The sequence below is a fragment of the Microcaecilia unicolor genome, chromosome 8 (assembly GCF_901765095.1).
Source record: "Microcaecilia unicolor chromosome 8, aMicUni1.1, whole genome shotgun sequence".
NCBI classification, from domain to species: domain Eukaryota; kingdom Metazoa; phylum Chordata; class Amphibia; order Gymnophiona; family Siphonopidae; genus Microcaecilia; species Microcaecilia unicolor.
The window spans coordinates 141,754,517-141,772,754 of record NC_044038.1 but is presented as its reverse complement, the minus strand read 5'-3'; the positions used below and the strand labels follow the sequence as shown (position 1 = coordinate 141,772,754).

At 40.4% G+C, this 18,238-nt stretch overlaps 1 long non-coding RNA gene across 1 annotated transcript; it reads left to right on the top strand.

Annotated features, from left to right (window-relative positions):
- Positions 1–2,058: 2,058 nt before the first annotated feature.
- Positions 2,059–16,077, top strand: LOC115475349. Its single transcript, XR_003943012.1, has 3 exons — positions 2,059–2,071; positions 3,372–3,375; positions 15,981–16,077. It is a non-coding gene; the product is annotated as an uncharacterized LOC115475349 (long non-coding RNA).
- The last annotated feature ends 2,161 nt before the right edge of the window (positions 16,078–18,238 follow it).

Genomic DNA, 18,238 nt, shown 5'->3' with positions numbered 1-18,238 from the left:
AAAAAAAAACTTAAATAAACGGTTCACCTGCAAGTCCATTGATAAAGAAGAGTCTAGAACTACTCCTAGTACCTCGGCACAATGTTCTACCAGGAGACTTTCATCCTGAGAAAGAGGAATGGATGTCAAAATAATATTTTGTAATCTTCATAAACAAAGAACTTTAGAGGCAGATTTTAAAAAGAGTGTGTAGAGAGGAATTCAAACATCCAAGATTGGACCCCTGTTTCCTCTAAGCTGAGCGAGAGTCCTCCAACTGCATTTCTGCCAGTGTGTGTGTGTGTGGGGGTGCTTTAATACTATGTTTTCAATCACTTGGAACAGGCAGGATCCCTTTATGTAACCAAGGGGTTAAAGAAAAGTGAAGGGGAAGGGAAAAGAAGGAACAAAAAAATAATACTTACCTGCGGGGTTCCTGAGGGAGGTAGTGCAGCGTGTCGCCGGGGTCCTGGTTAGTGGAGGTGGCTGGCTGAGTCCTGGTTTGATTTCGGACCTGTTTTGGGTGGATGGGGTAAAACAGGAGTCTTGGGGTGGCTTTCTGGGGGATGAGGCGCCAGGAGGAGCAGTGCCGCCATTCTGGAGGCCTGGGGAGGGTTAGGCACGTCCTCGGGTTGTGGGGGAAAAGCGCGGGACATTTCCACTTTGTTTTGGGCCAAAGGAGGCAATCAGATGAAGATCGCGATGCTCCGATGCTCCGGTGTAGTGATTTTGCGTTTGCCGTGATTGTGCGGGGGTGCGGATGGAGGAGAGGTGCGATGGGAGACAGCGCCGGGATTTCTAGGGTTTGAGGACGTTTTGGGGCCGTCTCCAGGCACGGCAAAATGGGACCGGGTTTTTTGGAGCTGGTTGGAGGGAAGCGGCGGCAAGGGATGCGCTGCAAGAGGCAGCGTCAAATTTGTTGGGCGAGTAGGTTTTTTTGAAGACTGGGATACTCTAGGGAGGAGGACCAGCAAGAGGCCTGCCCTGTTCGGAAGATGGCCGGCGAAGTGCAGAAAGACGTGCGGGCGTGTGCATGAGGCGGTGCGCCTCATGCACGAATTGGGAGCGCGCCATTTTCATTTTTGGAGCTCCTGCGAGGCCTAGAAGCCTGGGCCTCGATTTAAAACCAGCGCTCCAGCGTTTTCGCGGTTTTTGGTCTGGATTTTTATTTGGGATCCGTTTTGGCACCAGGACCAGTGGGACCAGAACGGATGGCAGTCTACATGTGTGGAGAAAATCAGGAACGAGGTAAGGGGTTGTTTGGCCCAAAATTTTGATTGGTTGATTTTTAAATTGTATAAATAGCGTTTTTTTATTTTTAAAAATTCAGGGATTTTTGTGATTTAAATTTTGTTTGCATATTTGTGATCGGGGAATTTTTCTGGATTTTTGGGGTGGGTTAGTTTTTAAATTTAAATATTTTAAGGGGGTGTTTGGAGGGGGTAGGTTTTGAAGGGGTTAATTAAAGGCTAAATTGAATTATTCGACGTAGTAGGTAGTGGGGAAGGTGATTGAATTTTTAAAGTGGATTTTGAATTTTTGGGTTTTTTAAAAGGGTGTTAAAGGGATAAGTGTGGGGGCGGACGTTAAACGGGGTTATTTTTAAATTCTAAAAACAGGGTTTAATAGGGGATGTGGAGTTTAATGTGAAGGGAAAATTTGGGGTATTTTGAACTACGTTTGAATGGGGGTTTGGGTATTTTTATTATTTTCCATAGATTTCTATGGTAATTTTAAAATTAAAATGGAGTGAGAGCAGTGCTGGCCAAAATTCCGTGGTCAGCAGGAAAACAAATGGAATGGAAAGGAAGGCTTGGGATTGGCCAGGAGGGGATTGGAACCCCAAGCTTAGTCCGGTTACCGGGGTGACGGGGTTAATAGGCAGTTGGCAGAGTGAGTTGGGCAGCTGAAGAGAGCGGACACCTTGTGCTGGTTAGAGAGAGAAAAAGGGTGATTAAGGTGTAAAAGTGGTATGAAAGTGAGAGTTGGGTGTTTGGGAGTGACTTGTGATAGAAGTGAAGGTGTAAGAATTTCTGGGAGGGGATTTGATGGTAACTGCAATTGAGCTGAAGGTTCTCTATATATTGAGTGGGTTCCAGAGGAAGGCTGTGGTTAAAAACTAAATGTAAGAAAAACTGTGAGGTTTGAAACAGTAAGGAAGAACCTTTATGGGATTACTTTTTATTTTGGTTTTTTTCTTAATGGCTGAGCAAGGGATTTGCATGTACAGCATGTAGTGTGTGCTGTGGTGAATGTGGAATGTTGAGGAGCTACAAAGCTGCAAAGCTGCAAACTATCCAACACTCTGAGTTAGCTCAGGGACAGTAAGAAAACATAGTTTAGGCCCTAAAAGAGAGGGAAAATTTTATGTTATTTTATTTTTAATAGAGAAGTTGGCCACAGTCAATCTGCTTTCCCAGTGCTGTCAGAAGAATTAAGTAGGAAGGGTTTTGCTTACATTTAATTTAATTAAGAGTTAGGTGTAGGAAGAAGAGTGAACCTTTGGGAGAGCAATGAAGTCTTCAGTGGATGTCCAGGGCCCCAAAGCAAGAAAGACCCCGCCGATCGGGAATCCCGCAGCTAAGTGATTTAACTGACTTGTGAAAGCAAATGGGAAAAAAAGGAATAGGAAAAAAATAAGAACACAGAATAGAATGGAGCAGGGAAATTAAGAAAGAAATATAGAAACAAAAGTATAGAACAAAGAATACTTACCGGATACCGGGAGAGAAAACCTGTTACACCGCACCTGTAAGAGAAGAATAGTAACACAAAGAATCCATTTCTTATAACCTCGAGAGAAAATAAATAAGTAATGTTTTTATTAAGTTCTGACAATTGGTAAAGGGTTAAAAATAAAAAAAAACTTATCTGGGGATTGGCTTTTCCTGAGTTAAGTTTCCTGAAGAGAGAGAAAGAAAACTTTATATTATTTATGCCAAAAAGTACTTCATTAAGATACACTGTGGAAAGTTGTTTTGCTGTATAGTTTATTTTATTGTTATTTTATCATTCACCATACAAGGAACTAAATAAAAAAAAAATGTTTTCTGGTTTCAAAGTAAAGCAAACGGTTTGACTAGTTTGTCTTCAGCGAAATCTGGGTGAGAATTCTACAATTAGTTTAATTTTCCTCTCCCGCCCTTTGAGGACAGGAGACGTGGTTAGTTTATCCTTCATCGCTCCCGGAGTTCTGTAGTGTATTTACAAAACTAGCACGACTACAACCATCTGGTTTTGGGAAGCACACTGATTACATCCGGAATTTCTGGGGGTGCATGCTAGATTTAGAGTCCTTTAGAGCTTGCCTGTCTCTGACTATTGAAAATGTGATAGTGAAACAGCACCCCCCACTGGTGGGACTCTAGGTGCAGGACTCCCACTCAAGTTAGAGGGGTGGTTTGGATGTGTGGAATTCCCACACTATATTTCAAGAGGCTTGCCAAATGAAAAGCTTCTTGCATAAAGGGAGCAGGGCTGCACATTCAAGTCCTTTCATGTCCAGAGGGAACATAGAGTTTAGAAAGCTGGATGTGGGAAAAATGTATTGTGTCCTGCCACATAGACGTAGGAACAGCTTTATAAAACCACTGCTTCCTGATCCCAGCATCAGCACCCCTATGTCTCCACCCCAATGTCATCTTCCCCAACCCTCCTCAACAGTACAACAAACGTCCCCCACCATCACTCCCCTGACAGCATGACAAAGTCCACCAGACATCACTTGCCTCCTGGCCAGCCAAAACAATCTCTTCCCCAGAGGCCTCCATATGTGGCAAGAGCCTGACATGTGGCAACTTCCCCCCAGTCTCTATCCCTCTCCCAGTGCCCAAGGAGTTCTAAAATCACCCTTGGGCAGCAAGAGCCCCTACCCCCAACCCAGTTCCCAGGTTCACCAGGATCCTCGATGTCTAGTGGAGTAGAAGCAAGGCCACTGGATCTCAAAAATGGCAGCTGAGTCTTCTAGTGGTAACATAGCAGTATTACCTCTAGGGATCAGGCATTCATATATGGGCATTTTGCTGTGGTTGCTTTTTCCTGCTATTACACAGTTTGTTGCTTTTACTGTAAGCTATCTTATGGAAATGTACATACTAATGAGCTGCTATAGATGCAATAATGCATTTCATGAGTATCTCAAGCACTGAAACTTGCATTAGAGCCTTCTAACATGCATTAAGGGGCAAAAACCACATTGTATAGTCATAATACAGCTTGATAATTGCCCCCCTTAGTTGGCTATATAGCTGATACCACCGCTGTATGGATAATGATCAGTGGTCAGTAGTAGTAATGTATTGTCAGTAAAACTGAATATACATATAGTAGCCCCTCAGTGCTTGATTTGAGGTTTATGGTGTTATTGCAGGCTAAGACCAACAAATGGGGCGATATATCACAAGCTTGGCGGCAGTACTTCCAGGCTGAGAGGGTGCGGTTTGATTCTCAGGGCTCAGTGATGCCCTTTCCCCACTGTTGCCTGAATCTATACCAGTCTGTCTGGAAGACTTTGTTGATGAGTTCCAGCAAGCACCTGAAACCCCTCAAGAGTCGTCTGACAGAGGGACGGCGGCAGCCCAGGTTTACTGGGAGCTATCCAGATTGCTCCTTTACTCTTGCCCATACAGGAAAAAGCAAGAACTTCCAACCACAGAACCTCGGAGGAGCAGAGCTGCTGCTCATGGTAAGTGCCTCACAGATACATACTTGAGTCCCCAGTCACCTTCAAAATACTTTAAATGAATCAGGAAATAAAACCACTGCACATAAATAATGGTTAAAGGAACGTTGACATGTCTATATCCATAGTCAGTCTTCTGGGGGTCAAAGTGTTGAATCTGAAGATCCGTTTCTGATCTGTTTGTAGAAGCAAGGTATCCAAATCCCCTCTTCTCCAATCCAAGTTCTCCTTGGGGTGGCCAGAACACAAAATTTGTAATCTTCAAAGTGGTGACCAGCACTCAAAGTGGCATTTGATTGCACGTTTTGTGCTCCATAATCCTTATATTAAAATATCTACTGGTCTTGCAAATGTAAAGGAGTCCACACGGGCACAAAGCAACATAAGACAACTCCTCAGTTTTACAATTGAAGAACTGCTTTAAAAGGAACTCCTCACCAGTCCTTGAATTTATAAAAGCTATAGTATTCATACTCGCCAGAAAAACAGAGCATGTTCCACATTTAAAATGTCCCATGTGTAGTCTCTTGTTGACCCGCAGTTGTTCTGGTAAGGCTGAAGGCACAAGCATGTCCGTGAGATTTCTCTCTCTCTCTCGCTTGTAGGCTATCATTAATTCTCTGCCAGAGAACATTCCATTGTTCTGCTATCTTAAAATTGTAAATATATCATTGGACATTTGTCATTTTTCTTTCTTTTCACTGGTAGAAATGTTAAATAGTAGTAGTAGTAGTAGTAGTGTCAATAGAAACTCTCTATCAATTTATGAAGCCCTTTGTGGAAACAATTATCAGTACACAACAAGGGGTATCCCTTTTTCAATAGAGTTTCCCTATCAATTTCTGAAGCCCTTTGAAAACAATTATCAATGCACAATATGGGGTATCCCTTTTCTTTGAATCTTTTTTTCGTATTATAAGATCTATTATTATATGTTACAGTATCTGAGTACAATCTTTTCAAGCACAGAAACTGACCATAGGGTAAGTTTATCTTTAAAGATCTATGATGGCAGCTTCTAAAATCCAAATCTGTTGGTTTATGATAAATATCTGTCCTAAACTCTCCATTCTGAATAGTAATCTGTAGGTATAGGAATAGCACAGCATTTGTTTTTATCATAATGCATTTTGAATTTAAGATTCTCATCTAAATTGTTGAGCCGTACAAGAAATTCTTGAAGATCCTCTGTGCCATCCCAGTACATAAGGATGTTGTCGATATATCGCTTCCATAGGATCACATTCTTATCATACTTATAAAGTGTCAAAATGTTCTTCGCAAAATTCCCCATATATAAATTTGCCACAGAGGGAGCCATAGACTAGAAGTTAAAAATCCTGTCTTGCCAATGATCTATGTACACCAAAAGTTCCACAAACCTTTGTAATCACCTCTAGGTAGGCTAATTATTCCTGCCATAGGATCAGTTCTTGAACCACTGTTTTAGGATCTTGCAACATGGATTAGCCACTGTTGGAAACAGGATGTTGAGCCTGATGGACCTTCGGTGTGTCCCAGTATGGCAACACTTAAGTACTTATGTATTTTTAAGACCCTTCATTAAATTAATTCCTTTGTGAATCAGCAGATATGATTACCACACTGAGAACAGTGTGATGCACTGGAGATATTATTTTAGCCACATTTAATGTAGAGTCATTATATACCAACATACCACAAGAAGAAATTCAGGTAATACGTGATACAATCAGGCAGAGGAACTTTCAATTGAGAGTACCTACAGAAGTTTTTTTGTTGAATTAACACCTATTGCACTGACTAAGAATTATTTTTTTGTTTAATGGATGTTTTTATCGACAAATTAAGGGGACAGCAATGGGAGTCGTTATGGTAAATTTATATATGGGGAGTTTTGACAAGAAATTTTGACAGTATGTAAGTATGATAAGAATGTAATCCTATGGAAGAGATATATCTAAATCCCTGGTTACTTACTGCACATGTATTAATTCTTGAAGTTATTGTAATTTGTGTTATATTCTGTACATTTTTTTTGTTACATTTGTACCCCACGCTTTCCCACTCATGGCAGGCTCAATGTGGCTTACATGGGGCAATGGAGGGTTAAGTGACTTGCCCAGAGTCACAAGGAGCTGCCTGTGTCTGAAGTGCGAATCGAACTCAGTTCCTCAGTTCCTCAGGACCAACGTCCACCACCCTAACCTGTATTGTTTGTTTGTAAGCCACATTGAAATTGAGTCTATTTCGGGCTAATGTGGGGTATACGTGTCATGAATAAATAAATAAATATTGACATCCTTATGATCTGGGATGGCACAGAGGATCTTCAAGAGTGTAATGTATGGATTAACTAATTTAGATGAGAATCTTAAATTCAAAATGCATTATGATACAAAAGCTGTAATGGGGTGGGGGGAGGAGGAGAGTTATAAACGTAGGCTACTGGTGGGTTATTTTACTACAACTTATGCTATTTTACAACAGCTACCATTTTATGCAATGAGACCTAGTTACTAATAACCTGGGTTAACAATAAAATAACCCCGTTTAATGGTAGCTCATATTGATAACTCCCCCCTCCCAGATTTGTTTTATAAAACCCTGAGAAAAAAAGAAAGAAAAAATATTTATTTTGTGTGCAAGAGTAAATTGAATTTTATACATAGAGATTATTTGAAATACCCAACATTTATGTGAATGCTTATATCACAAACTTAACTTTAACAATTAAGGAGGGAAGTTATCAACATTATTTTACTGTTAACCCCAGTTATTAGTCACTCGGGTGAAGTTATCAACATGGGCTATGTTAAGGTGCGCTGAAAAATGGCCTGTGGTAGTTTAGACATGTGTTTTGGGCGGACACAGATCCATTTTTCAGTGCGCCTGCAAAAAATGCCTTTTTAAAATTTTTGCAGAAAATGGACGTGCGGCAAAATAAAAATTGCCGTGCATCCATTTTGGGTCTGAGACCTTACCGCCACTCATTGACTTAGAGGTAAGGTCTCTCACTTTAACCATGTGGTAATCACCTACACGCATCAAGTCAGAGTTGCTGCCCAATTTTCGCCGTGCCAGAAAAGAAAATATATTTTCTGTCACATGTAGCGGACATGTAAAAATTGAAATTACCACACGGGCCTCGCGGTAGCTGGGAAGTAACTCCAAATTGGTGCTTGTTGGGCGCATGTAGGCGCCTATTCATCTTAGTAAAAGGGCCCCTTTATTAGCAACTAAGTCTCATTGTATAAAATGGAACCTGTGCTAACACAATACAAGTTAGTGGTAAAATAGCACATCTTAACAGTAGCCCATGATGATGACTATGCCCTTAAATAATATCCTTTACCTTATTAGCTGGAAATAAAATTGTGAGAATTAACATAATTCAAAACCATGAAATATTAATTTATACTTTAATCAATTAGTTACTAATGAACATTAACGCATCAGCCCCTTATCTCTTATGCCTGAAATGAATTGTTTATCCAAATTACTTTATAATTTACTTTAATATCTATGATCTTTAATGTAACACTACTTTGTATTTCTCATTCTGGAAATGGCGATCGCCATCACGGCATAATGTAAGCCATATTGAGCCTGCAAAAAGGTGGGAAAATGTGGGATACAAATGCAATAAATAAATATGTATGGTTTATGATTTCAGGTATTACCAGAGAAACAATAAAAACACCCATGGTGCAAAATAACTAAGATGTTTCTGTTTTACTGAACCTTTCAGCATTTGTTTTGAAGACCCCTGGTGACCACTGATGAAGGAAAAGCTGAACTTGGCCAAGTTGGGTCCCTCCTCAATAAAATCCTTTTTGGTGAATTCTCATCCATTCTCCTGGATCACCTTTTGCTGTCTGTGCTGCCCACGTGTTTCAGCAGAGGTTCTTCTACTGTTTCTTCCTCTATCTAGATAGAACTGGGGTGATCAGTAATAATTTTCAGTGGCATTACCACACTAACGCAACTGAAAATCAATGGCTGAACCCAGTAATCGGCACTTATCTGGGTTAGGGCCACTCCTACCTGGATAACTGCTGCAAAATATCTGGCCCACAATATTTAGCACCCATTGATTTGACAGCTTGAAATATAAATATATTAGGAGTGCTCCTTTTTTCACTTAGGGGGTCTTCCACTAAGGTGCGCTAAGCCTTAACACAGGCTTAGCATATTGAAACAGTCTTATCACAGGATGCACTAAAGTGTCCTGCAGTAATTTCCCTGCTTGTGCATGCCGATTTTGCACTATTTATTGTTTTGATTTATTTCTTGGATGGGGAATGAGCATGGAAGAGTTAACCAACTAGCATGTTCACATTAGCGAGTGCTAACTGGTAAATGCAGGGTTAACACGGGAGCATTTAGTGCCTCCTAGATAGGAGGCGGTAAATGCTCACGCATTAATATTATTAATGTTAAAATTAGCATAGGACCAGCAAAAATAAAAAAAGAAAAAGGCCTATTTTATACCTGTGGGCTATACAGATGGGCTTCGCGCAGGAAAGTCCTGGATTAGAATGTGTTAAACCCATTTTATATAGCAGCTTAGTAAAAGGGAACCTAAATTTCTTTTTTTTTAGCATTTTATAATTTTTCCTCTGCTCACTGCAACAAATGCTGTAGCCTTGTAATGCTTGATTCCCTCCATTATACACAAAATGAAACTATATATATATATATATATATATATATATATATATATATAGTGAAATCCAAAGGTAAACCACCCTAACCACTAGGCTACTCCTCCACTCTATGGCCTGTTGCTACCAAATAAAAATGAGCATTAAAAAAACCATGATATTTTGTGTTTTGTCATTTGCCGATAATAGTGTAAACTCATTGGAAATAGTGTGCCCACAATTTAATTAAATCACAAGAAAATTTGGCACCATTAATAATTGGCACTAATTAGATTTAATTGACATTTACACACATAAATGTAGGCACAATTTACACATGATCTGAAAAAGGGAGCATGAAAAAGGGAGGGGCATGGGTGTAACAGGACTGTTCCTAAAATTTATGCACGTTGTTATAGAATAATTGGAATACACGCTTAATGTAGGCATGTACATTTGCACCACATTTCAGTTAGGTGCGATTCCAAGGCATAAATGCTATTCTATAAAATGCACCTAACTTTAAGCGCAGTTTACAGAGTAACACTTTTTTCATCACCAATTTTTTTGGTGCCATATATGGAAAGAGGGCATACTATTTCAAAAAGAGTGCACACTCTGTCCAGATGGATCAACCATGCTTGTGCAAATCATTACATATGCACAAACTAGTACGGATGCACAAACGTGTGCACACATATACGCCCTATCAGGAAAATGGTGTTCTTTTTTCTGAAATAGTGCACTCTATTTCCACATACTCCCTCGGATTCTATATATGGCACCCAAAATTGTGCGCTGAAATTTGGTGTAGTCATTGGGCATATTCCATAATTGTGCTTGCAACTTAATTGACAAATGAACAGTTAATTGGCAATAACTGGGTGCTAACAATCAATTATTGGTGCTAATTGGCAATGATTTGGATTTACATACACATCTTGCTAAGCGCTATTCTACAAAGATGTGTGGATAAATCTTTTAGCATGCAACTAAAAAGGGGGCTTGGCCTTTAGAGAAGCATGGGCGGATCAGGGATGTTCAGTAAAGATGCACACACTATTATAGAATTTGGGGGATCCATGCCTAATTTACACAGGAGGATTTACACTAGGTTTCAGTTGGTATAAACCCTCTTGCATAAAATTGAGTGCAGATCCCAGCACTAAGTGCTATTCTATAAACAGTGCCCAACTTTGAGCACCATTTATAGAATAATGCTTAACACTCTTTTGTGTGTGTGTGTGTGTGTGCATGTGTGTGTGTGTGTGCATCCAAATTTAGGTGCCATTTATAGAATTTAGTCCACTGTGCACAATTTCCAAAGAGTGCAAAGATACTGTTATTGGTCTATAAATCCAGATCTCTTTCTTCCCATCTCTATCTTAACAAGGTTCTGATTCCCTATTCTCTTCTTTATTGCCTTAGATCGGCCAATAATAATCTTCTTTCCTTACCACCACCTTCTCTCATTCATCTTATTAGTACTCGAGATTCTGCCTTTAGCTATTTAAGCCCTAAGCTCTATAATGAATTCCCATGTCATGTCTGGGATCAATCAACTGTTGCAACCTTCAGACTAGTATTAAAAACTCACCTTTTCAGAATCACATTTGCCCTTCCATCATAGCTTTGCCACCTTTTCATCCATCTTTTTCTCATTTCTCTTTGATTTTATTTTTTTAATTGCTTTTGTAAACCGCATTGAAGCCTATGTTAGGCTCCATGTGGTATACAAAGCAAGTGGAATAAATAAATTTTCAGAAACTGACAAAATGACACAGGAAGCAACTCAAAATTTTTTTAAAAATTTCTAGCTGCTCATCACTACTATATACCCATGAAAAATTTCAAGGAGAAAGTGCACTCAAGTCTTCTCTTTGAAAATGTTTACAAAGTCCATACACTAAAAGCAGCTGCATACTTTATCTCAATGAGGACAGTTTGAAAATTGCCCCTTTAAAACCTAAAGTGGATATGCTAGAGGAGTGAAAGGAGGTATGAGAGAAAGGAACTGATTCAAATATCTGAAAAGTATAAATAATGCATAAATGGTAATTATTTTCAGTGGAAAGGAATGTCTAGAAGAATGGGTCATGGAGTGAAGCTGAAAGTGGAGGCATAAATAATATATATATATTTTTTTGTTACATTTGTACCCCGCGCTTTCCCACTCATGGCAGGCTCAATGCAGCTTACATATACAGGTACTTATTTGTACATGGGGCAATGGAGGGTTAAGTGACTTGCCCTGAGTCACAAGGAGCTGCCTGTGCCTGAAGTGGGATTCAAACTCAGTTCCTCAGTTCCCCAGGACCAAAGTCAACCACCCTAACCACTAGGCCACTCCTTTGAAAATATTGGAAAGACCTAGGGCCCTGTTTACTAAGCAGTGTTATAGGCACGTTAATGTTTTTAACACACGTTAACCATGTATGTGCCTACAATATACCTATAGGCGCCTACATGGTTAGCGCGCACTCAGTGTAGGCGCGTAAAAACACTAACACACCTTCGTAAACAGAGCTCCTAGTGGTATATTAGGAATCGCAGAAATCATATAAGTTGACATTATTTGTATTATCTGTTGTTACGTTGTTTTTTCTCTCTCTCTCTCTTTGGTATGAGTGGTTTCTTTCCTATAAGTTAATGCAGTCTTCTAATTGTTGTCAATTAATTGTAAAGCACCTTGACCTTTTTTGTTAAGTAAAGGTGGCATATCAAGTTTCAAATAAGCATTATTGTAACATGAAGAGAAAATGGACGGATAGTGGGCCTCACAATACTTTATCTTTAACCATATTCTATTTCTATGGTGGGAAATTTGGAGCACTTACAGCATGTGTGCTGCATCTAATTTTACTCTTCAGACACTACACAACTCACCTAAGCTTTTTTTGTTGCTTTGAAAACAACATTACAGAAGGAATTCATGGAGACTAATTGTTATGCATTATCCGATGACACTGATGTTTTTAGATTAGATGATGATGCATAAAAACAAGTGAGAGGCTTGCCCTGAAAGGCAACAGATGCTAGATAGATATTTACAAATTTTAGCTTTCTTTTTTACAGTGAAAATAAGCAATACATGTCATTTTTCACAATGCTTCCAGTATTGGTAGAAAATGCATGCTCAATTAGCATTGGGTTTTTAGCGGGGTACAAATGTAACAAAAAAATAAAAAAAATATATCATTAACAAAAGGATTTTACTCTGCCATCTAAAATCATTAATGACTAAAAATAAAAATGCATGTTTATAACTAATAAAGGGGCCTTTTTAATACAGAGCGCTAAAATCTGAGCTTAATGTGTTTAAACAGAGGATTTTTCCACATACTAAGCCCAGATTTAATGTGGCACCTTTTGAAAGTGTTCCCTCTATTTTTTTTAATACAGGTCGTATCTTAATGTAACCAATAGCATTTGGTACCTGCAAGACATTGACTTGGGACCATTTACTACCTGCTATTTGGGAGGCACTAAGTGCTCCCATGGTAACTCTGTGTTAGCCAGTTAGTGTGGCTAGTGCTTCCATGCCTGCAATCTACCCACGCCTTGCCCCATAGGTGTTTATAAGGGGGGGGGGGGGGAAGTCCCATCCCCAAAAAGGGCTTACCACCCATTTTCTGCCCCAGTTCCAGTGCATATACTCCAAGGTGAATCAGCCAGGAGCCCCAGCAGCAGATTTAAATCCTGGCTCTGGGCTGCCCGCCACTGAAGCGAACATGCAGAAAGTGCCCCAACACTCACTTGACTGCTGTCAGCCCTAGCCCTTGGCCACAGTCCTGCTAAGTTGGACATCAATAATGGAGACAGAAGCTGGAGGGTCATCTCACTTGCCTGAGCTGCTATAGGCTCTGCTGGTGCTCATCCTGTCTCCTCCCCCCACTCTGAATTCACTTTCTGTTTTTGAGGACTGGGACCAGGAACAACAGAGCCTATAGCAGTGCAGTCAAGAGGGACAACCCTATGGTCTCTATCTCCTTTACTGCCATCAGACTTAGTGGACTGGGACCTAGGGCTGATGGCAGTTGAGTTCCGTAGGTAAAAGTGAGGTACAATGCTGTATCAGGCCAGGCTGGCCAGGGGAGGGGGAAAAGGAGATATGCTTGTTTTGGGAAAAGGAAAAATGGGATGGTAGGTTCAGGGAGGATTAGTGTGACAGATGGAAGATGATGGATCAGCCTGAGGGAGGAGAGTTACTGGATCTGGGTGAGCTGGGAAGAATAGAGATGAAGCAGACAGATAGGGGCACAAGTTGGATGCTGGACACTGCAGGGAATAGGGGAACAGGGGAAATGCTGGACACAGAATGAGGAGTTTGTAGACACATTGAGCCTGCAAAGAGGTGGGAAAATGTGGGATATAAATGCAGAAAAATAAATAAATAAATAAAGAAGGGAGATGCTGGACCTGGGGTGGGGAGTACAAAAACAGAACAGAGATGCTGGACCTGGGGGGGGGGGGAGACAGGGGGATATGCTGGACGTGGTATTGGGAAAGTAAGGAGACAAAAGAAAGATGCTGGATGGAGTGGAAGAGAGAGGACATACTGAAGAAAGGAAAGATAGAAAGAAAGAGAATGTGCTTGCTGGGAGGGGAGAAGGGGAGATACTGTTATGGGGGAGTAGGGTGAAAGAAGTGATAGTATTAAGACACAAGAGTGTGGGGATGGCTGAGGGACCAAGAGATCTGTCTGCCAACGAAGTCACTCTTTGCACGATGCAAAGCATAATGGTACTCCTTGTATTGGGAGAGAAAGAAATACAGTCATTGTTGACAGTATATGGACAATTCATATTGAATCTTTGGATTTTTATCATGACTTTTTTATGATTATGTTTATTAAAGATTTTGAATTTTTCATCTCCTGTTTCCCTTCTAGCGGATTTCCTTGGTCCACCCTGGTGTATGACTTCTGACGGAGGGTGTTTGTCTCCTGTTTGTGTTTTTGAACACAGGCAATGTCCTATTCATGAGCTTTCCTTTGGGAATCCCCCCCCCCCCCCCCGCATTTGCTGTTCTAAAACTATAGAACAGCACTGAAGATGCAGCTAGCACTTACATAACGGTAAGAGTCACAGGCATAAGTTCAAATATTCCACAACTTACATGCACAACTGGCACCTAACATTGAGTGACTTGTTAGGGGGCGGAGGGGCATTTTTGATATGATTTCTAAATCTGACTTTGGACATTTTGCTGAAAATGTCCAAAAATCAAATGATAAACATTGTCATTTTTGAACCTGAAAAACATCTATATTTTTGTTTCGAAAATGGCCATTTCTTATGAAGATGATTTCTAGATATTTTGTGCTTAATGTGTCTATCTTTTGGACCATTTAAAAAATAAAAAAAAGTCCAAGTGAAAAATGCACAAAATCAAGCCATTGGGATGTAGGTGGAGCCAGCATTCTTAGTAGTCTGGCCACAAGGCCATCCCAGCAGAGCAGTGGGGCACCCTAGGGGGCACTGCAGTGCACGTCACATAAAAGGTTCTAGGTATATACACCTCACCCTTACTCCCTTATACTGTACGGTGAGCACTCCAAAATCCCACCAAGGAGGCTCAGGGAAGGTAGACTTGAGCCCTAGCATATGCCTTTACAATCTATGTGTAGCGAACATTACCTGGCTTAGATAAGCCAACTTTTGGATTCAAGACTTGTAAGCCCTGTTCTGAGGTTTGGCTGGAGCCAGACTTGGAAACTCAGAGAGAGAGAGAGAGAGAGAAAGAGAGAGAATTTACAGACTGTGTTTGGGGCTTGGCAGTCTATAGCCACAGACTTTGTTTTGAGCCCTGTCATTAGCAGGCCCCGATTAAGACTGTGTTATCTGAACTTGTGACATAACAGGCCTCAGGTTTCTGTTAATAAACGTCTTTATCTAGCTGTGTTATTGTGCAGACCCACCCTCAACCCTCGGTTGCCATATCACATAGCATAAGTCAACATCAAAGTGCCTACACTCAGGCATGCTTACTTATGCCAGGGCAATGGCTGGTTTACGTGGATACTCCTAAATGCTGGTCCTATTCTATAAGTTATGCATGTGAATGTTAGAGTCACCCATGCTCCAGACATGTGAAGCACTTAATTATAGGACTGCGCTGGATGCTCTGCCATTATCCTTTGCTTCTAGTGTTCCTCAAGGTTCAATTCTCTCACATACCCTCTTTAATATTTTTCTATCACTTTTGCTCACACTCCTGTAATTTTTGGATTTTGTCCATTTTGTTTATGCAGATTATATACAGGTTCTCAGCATTGTTGATGCAACCAAACCCTATCAATCAGAAACTCTCCATAATTGTATATTGGCTCGAGGAGAACAAACTGTCTTAATCCTGCAAAATCACAAGCAGTGCTATTCACTGCCCACACTGACAAGACTTTAGCTACGCTTCTCCTTCTGAGCACTATCCCCATTCTTCTGATAGATAGTGTCAGGATCCTAGGAGTCCTCATAGACACTTCCCTTTCATTTGTCCCTCAAATACCCTCAGTAGTTTGGCATTCTTTCATCAACTCAGAATGATTCATTCCATTCGCTCTTTCCTCCACCCCTTGCACTAAATATCGTAGTACATTCCTTGATCATTTTCTGGCTCGGCTACCATAATGAGCAAATCAAAAGAACTTAAACGGTTACAACTTATCCAGAATGCAACCATTAAGCTAATCACAGGAATGGGTAGACGTGTAGCATCTGTTTACTCTTTCCAAAAATACTAGGACTAGGAAGCATGCAATGAAGCTACAAAGTAGTTAATCTAAAACGAATCGGAGAAAATATTTCTTCACTCAACGTGTAATTAAAATCTGGAATTCATTGACAGAGAATGTGGTAAAGGCAACCGCTTAGCGGCATTTAAAAAAAGGTTTGGATGGCTTCCTAAAGGAATAGTCCATAGACCATTATTAAAATGGACTTGGGGAAAATTCACTGCTTATTTCTAGGATAAGCAGAATAAAATGTACTGTACTTTTTTGAGATCTTAACAGGCATTTGTGACCTGCATTGGCCACTGTTGGAAACAGGATGCTGGTCTTGATGGACCTTCAGTCTGTCCCAGTTTGGCAATATTTAAATATTTATGCACAGGACATAAAAAATATGACCATGTTACTCCCCTTCTAAAAGCTGACCACTTACACCAATCCAGCCCAATTTTAAGCACAATGGTGTGAAAATTCAGCAGTGGTGTTTAAAATAATATATATTTTCAACCCCACTATACACGTGGAGTTGATAGGACATGGAAGGGGGTCAACTGAGATATCCAAGTCAGGATGTGACAATTCCCTCAGTATTTTACAAAAGTTGGTATGTTCTCATGGTTAGAAAACCTTTGATCCAGTTAAGTGTATTTCCACCAATTCCGAAGTAGTCTAAAAGTCTTAGTAGTATGTTGTGGTTTACCATGTTGAATGCACTTGACATATCAAATTGGAGGAGAAGTATGCTTTTACCTGTGGCTATTTCCTGTTTGAATTTGGCCAAGAGAGTGACTAGCACAGTTTCGGTAATATGGAGGGGGCAGAATCCTGATTGTGATTTGTGTAGAATTGAGAACTTGTCCATGTAGTCAGTAATCTGTTTAGTCACCATGCTCTCCATCAATTAACTACTAGTGATATAGATTCAACTGGGCAGTAGTTGGAGAGTTTGGTTGTTTTTTTCTTGGTATCTTTTGGGATTGGGGTGAGTAGGATGTTGCTGTATTCCTCAGGGAGAAGACCTTGTTGGAGCATGTAGTTTAGGTGGGATGTAAGGTCTGTTATGAAGCGATCCGAGGCGGATTTTAGTAGGTAGCTGGGGAAGGGTCCAGTTTACAGTGGGTGCTGGAGAGCCTTTTGATTGCCTGGGTAACTGGTGAGGGGCGTGAGGGGCGTGAAGTTTGACCAAGTTCGATCACCTGGGTATTCTCCAGGGTTTGGATCCAGACTATTGATGAAGTTTTCTGTATCAGTATTGTTCTGAGGTAGTGTTTTGTGCAGGTTTGTAATTTTTTCATTGACATATTTAGCGAGTTTGTCGGCAGATGGGATGTCTGTATTAGTTGCTGTGACCGCTGTAGTGTCTAGCAGTTTTTTCACAATTTGGTATAATGACAAAAATCAGTTAGGTCTAAATAAAATGCCTAAGTCATCTGGGTAGTGGCTGAATATCACTGGATATCTGGAGAATTTTGTGCTCTGTCCTCTTTTTTCCCTTCCTCTGTCTCGTTATTACACAGATAAGTGTTAGGCCATTTAGAAAATTTCCATCCCAATAGTGTCCATACAAGGGCTGAAACTCTCTGGATAACACTCATGTAGACATAAAACTCCATTTGAATATCAGCCCCCAATGTGAAAGCTTACATTGCTTTCCTGGCTGCTTTAAATGGAATGGAAAAATCTTGCTTCACTGTCCAGGGCCAGGAGAGAGACCGGTGGGGGGGGGGGGGGGGGGGGGGGGGGGGGCAGAAATAATATCTAGGAGGGAGGTCACTAGAGTCTTCATATTGTACTCCTTGACTAAATTTGCTTTTCCCAATTTTAGAAACTTAAGACAAATTACGTAATAAAAGTTATGCAATATCTAATCAAAATCATTTTAGAGGAGTTGCACTGCTTGTTCTGTTCGCCCCCTCTGTATTAATTAAGTGTCACTCAGCAATTAAATATCGGTATGTGTTACTGTGATTATAGCAGTGCTCTAGTGTGTTTGACAGTTTCATTTTTTTGTAAACAGCTTATTTTAAGAAAAAGTAATTTGTTTCCGTACATGAAAAAAAGACTAGTAATCTTTATTGCCTTTGAAAGCAGCACTGCCGTAAATCTTGTTCAAATCATTTAATTGCTCTTTAGAACATAAATATATCAACCTACCACAGTTTCTTTCTGGTTTCTACTTTACTTCCTCTCTCAGTTTTTGATCACTCATTCTCATTAGTGGAA